A 5,168-nucleotide genomic window follows, 5' to 3' on the forward strand; every position below is an offset into this window, starting at 1 on the left:
ATTCTGCAACGTCCATGATTATTAAAACTCAAAAGGAGTACAATGATCTGCTGAAGGATGTTAAAGATATTGCACAAGACAAAAAGGACAAATTCCAGTGCAATATCAAGGCGTTAAGGTTAATCAGATTTGCCCTTCAGTCCGACACCTTTAGGTTGGTCAGCTCATGCACGAAGGCAAAGGAAGTTTGGGATAGACTTCGCGAACTGTACTCTACAGACGAGGATCTTGAACATTCTATCCAAACCTTGCTCTTATCTGAGTTTGGAGAATTCAGGCAAGGAGCCGAAGAAACAGTGACCCAGACGTTCGATCGCTTCAATCATCTTCTCAGCAAGATGATCAAACATGACATCGAAAGGAAGCTTATCGAGCAGAAGGTTACATTCTTAAATGGTTTGAGGTCTGAATGGAGAGCAGTGGTGTCTACAGTCAAAGCCCATGAGCAGTTTAAATCATACTCTTTGGCGAAACTTGTGGGTATTCTCAAGTCCCAGGAGAAGATTGTGCTGCAAGAGAAGAACGTTGTTTCAAGCCTTGGTTCGTTGGCCCTCCTGTCAAAAAGTAAAGCTGTTGTGGAGGATGAAGACCTTAACTTGGAGGAGTATGACCTCACGTCTGAGGATTATGCTATGATGGTGTCTAACCCCAAGAGGTTCATAAAGAAGAGATTCTCCAGCAATAAAAACCGAAACTGGCAGGGGAGTTACAGTTCAGAAAAAGTTAACAATGAACCGAAGGTTGAAGAGCCCAAGAAGGAACCGAAGGTGGATGGTGATTCCGGAGTAAGCTGTTACTACTGTGGTGGGAAAAACCACTATGCTAAAGATTGTGTCCTTAAGAAGATGGCTGAAAAGGATGATGAAAAGGATGAGGAAGCTGTGCTGCAGAAAAGGCTCGATGAAATGAGAAAGAAGAAGTTTACCGCTAACCCCTCTATGAATGCTCTTATTGTGCAGGGTTCGGTTGCTGATGACGAGTTCGGTAGCACGGAAGTTTGGTCTACCGACTCAGAAGATGATGAAGTGAGGAAGCCTACTCATGGAAAGGCTTATATGGCAAAGGAGGTGAGCAGTGGAGGAAGATGCTTCATGGTGTCTGATGTATCTCAGATGAGGGGATACAACACCGATAGTGGAAGCAAGGAACCGAAGGTGCAGGAGGACATGTGCTTTACGGCCAAGCCACTCAGCCAGCAGTTCAATGAGCTTGATGAACGGATAAAGAAGGTACAATCGGTTTTTGTTTCATTTGAAGCACCACAATCCTCATATGAGAAAGAACTAAAAAATGTTAATACAAGAATTTCTCATCTAGATAGTAGCTTAACTCAAACTCGAGTCACCAATTCTAACCTAACTGATCAATTAAGCAGGGTGTCGTCGAAGAGTGAGGAGCGGCACATGTGGATCGAGTTGAAGGAGTCTGAATTAGTTAAAATAAAAGACGAAAACATTTATTTACAACGAGACAATTTAAAGTTGTTAAAACAGCGGTATGTTTTTTGTTTAATTGCAAAACGTCTATATTCTAATATTACTCAGCTTCACTTGGACTGTGAAATAGGCCAAAAGATCCATCGCATGATTTTGCCCTTCCTTGAGTTTAAGGAGGATGAAATCGATGCTGAAGCCTATAATTATGAGAGTGTGATATCGTCTGATGATGTCAATCCGACCTACATGTATGGACTGGACAAAATTGAGTCCTTCATTAAATCCAAGGACCACAAGGACATGCTTAAAAACCTTTTGGATGAAAATGATAGACTTAAACTGAGAACCGAAACCATACAAAAATTTGACTCTTTAAACGCCAACGTAAGCTCAGAAAACAAAATTGATGTTGAAAATGCATCTGAGCTTAACGAGGACGACAACATGAGTGAAATTTCTATAGAGGACACGGTTGACTGCTCAGAATTTGTAAAAAGCGAACCTGAAAACCACAAGAATCTAATTTCTGAAAATTCAGTGGAGTTCGCTCGATTGTCCCAACAAAAGTCCCCGATCTTAGCAGACAAAGCAGTTGTGTATCAAAAGTTCAGAACCACTCCAAATCAAGTGTACAAGGTCACTGGAGTAACCGAACATCAGACGGCTGAACTCACGGCTATTGTGAACGAAGACAATGCTGATGGTTGCGATGAGTACTTCTGGTCAGCACCGATAGATAATGCAAACGAAACGGTGGGCTTATCAGAAAGAACTTCTTGGATGAGTAAAGGTAGATACATACCTGAACCCTTAAATAAGCCAGATAATTTCGATGAGCCAAGCACCAGCGGTACAAAAGACATTCCTCAGGAGAATGAAAGTTCGGCAAAAGAAGACGTTCCCTCTACTCCATCAGTTCAAAGTGAAACTCCTACAGTTCAAAATGAACCAGCCAAGGAGAAACCGAAAATGAAGGCTAATATTCATCATCAACCAAAGCAGATGAGGAATAAGAAACGTGAAAGGAACCAAAGATACAGGAAGAATCTCTCTGAAAGGAGACAATTCTGGCAATCCCAGAATGCATACTTCTCACATCAAGACAAGAATCTGAAGTATGAAAACAATCCTGTCGGAAAACCTGAGAGTCACAACAACCGAAAGCCAAGGTTCGGTTCACAAGAGAATACCAACCGAAAGCAAAGGTTCGGTTCTGAGAAAGACTTCAACCGAAAGCAAAGGTTCGGTTCAAAGAACGATTCCAACCGAAAGCAAACGTTCGGTTCTGAAGTTAAAAGAGATCAATACTCTAAGGTCAGTCCCTCCAATGATCAACAGCAAAAGGGTCACCTAGAGTCTCCAGCCAAGAAGTCCTCTCAATCTAAACCCACTCCTTCTAGTTCATCTAATTCTTCTAATTCTTCCAAACCTTCTCAATCATGCTCTAAAGCTCAGTCTGTTCATTCTCAAAAATCTCATTCATCGGCTGAACAAAAAGACAAACAGAAGGTTAATGAATCCACACCAGAGTCTAAACCGAACGCACCCAATCCTAATAAAATAAAAGTTTTCACCATTAAAAGGAAAGATGAAACAACACTCATAAAACAAACATATCTTTTTGACATCTCTCTTACTGTTCCTGTTCCCATGAAAAGCTCACGTGGACCCAAGAAACTTTGGGTTCCTAAATCTGCTTAATTTTTGCAGGTTATAAGTGACGAGCAGTACGACGAAGAATGGTACATCGATAGTGGTTGCTCACGTCACATGACAGGGAGGAAAGAGGAGCTCAGGGAATACAGGTCTCTTGCAAATGGTGGCAATGTCAAGTTTGGAAATAATTCTTTCGGCACCATAAAGGGATACGGGATGATAACAAATGGTGACTTTACTATAAGGAAGGTGGCTTATGTGGAAGGACTCCAACACAACCTCATCAGTGTATCTCAGCTTGTTGGAGGTACAGGTCTCAAAATCTCATTCGATGATGAAGGTTCTGAAATTATTGAGAAAAAGACAAAGAATGTAATTCTCAAGTCGGAGCGAAAGGGTGAAATGTTTCCTCTAAACCTTAAACCCATCAAAGGAAACCCAGCTATATGCCTGTTATCAAAAGCTCAATCTGACGAAAGCTGGTTGTGGCACCGAAGACTCTCTCATCTCAACTTTAAAGATATCAACAGACTTGTCACTGGAGATCATGTTAGGGGTCTTCCATTACTCAAGTTTGATAGAGATCACTTGTGTGCTGCATGCGAAATGGGGAAGCAGAGTCGTCAAAGTCATCCATCTATAATTAACACAAAAGTTGTTGAACCACTCGAATTACTTCATATTGATTTGTGTGGTCCTTCATCTATCGAAAGCATCGGTGGTAGCAAGTATATTCTTGTTATTGTTGATGACTTTTCACGATTTACATGGGTGTTCTTTCTAAAGCTCAAATCTGAAGCGACTCATAAGCTGAAAGTGTTCATCAGGCAGATTGAAGTACAGCTCAAGAAGGTCGTTCGCAACATCAGAAGCGACAATGGTCTTGAATTCAAGAACAGGGAGTTTGAAGAATTTCTTGCAGAAAAGGGAATAAGTCACAACTTCTCAGCTCCCTACACACCACAACAGAACGGAATTGTCGAAAGACGAAACCGATCTTTGTGTGAAGCTGCCCGAACTATGCTAAGTTTCGCTTCCTTACCTCTTTATTTTTGGGCTGATGCTATTTCTACTGCTTGTTTTACACAGAACAGGTCTTATCTCAACAAGCGATTCACGCTCACACCTTATGAGATACTAAAGAACAGAAAACCCAATGTGAAATTTTTCCACGTGTTCGGCTCACGGTGTTTCGTCTTTAACTCTAAAGAACACCGCAACAAGTTCGATGTCAAAGCCGACGAGGGAATCTTTCTGGGCTATTCTCTCACATCCAAAGCATATCGAGTCCTAAACAAGCGTTCGAGAAAAATTGAAGAGACATATTACGTGACCTTTGACGACAGCTATGTCAAAAAGCTTCAAGCCAAAGAAGACACTGCAGGGGAAATCTTTCCTCGAACTGGCCAAGTCACAGTATCGATCGCTAATCTATACGAGAAATTTCTGGAGCTCTTTGACGAACCAGAGAAAGCTTCTCTCTCAGAAGCAGGTGCAGCAGACAATAAGGTCGACCACATGAAGCAAATTGTCGAAGAAGCTGCCAGGAGAATGAATGAAGGAGGATCGACTACTGATGACCCTCCATCCAACGATGCTTCAGTCGAGGGGAAGCCAAGCTCAAATGTCGTGGGGGAGCCAAGCTCTACAACTGCAACCGAAAGTGCTTCTCCAACCGAAGGTGCCACAACACCTGCAACTCCGGCATCACAAGAAACCTCTGAACCTCAAGTTTCTCAAAGTTCATCAATCGAGGGGGAGCATGATGATATGACGCTTGACTATGATAGCCAATCCGAGCCAAAAAAAATGATCAATGTTGAACTAGACCCAACCTTTGATCCAAATTACCCTCCTCTTACCAAATGGACCAGAGATCATCCTATTTCTCAAGTGGTTGGTGATGTCTCTGAAAAGGTTCTGACCCGATCACAACTGAAGGCAAAACAGACATCCTTATTTTCAAAGGTTGAGTTTTGTATGTTTAACTCATTCGTATCAAAAGTTGAACCGAAGACAGTTAACACTGCCCTCGATCACTCTGACTGGGTTCAAGCAATGCAAGACGAACTGAAC

The sequence above is a fragment of the Lactuca serriola genome, chromosome 5, assembly GCF_051521515.1.
Source record: "Lactuca serriola cultivar US96UC23 chromosome 5, Lser_US96UC23_V15, whole genome shotgun sequence".
Classification (NCBI taxonomy): Eukaryota; Viridiplantae; Streptophyta; class Magnoliopsida; order Asterales; family Asteraceae; genus Lactuca; species Lactuca serriola.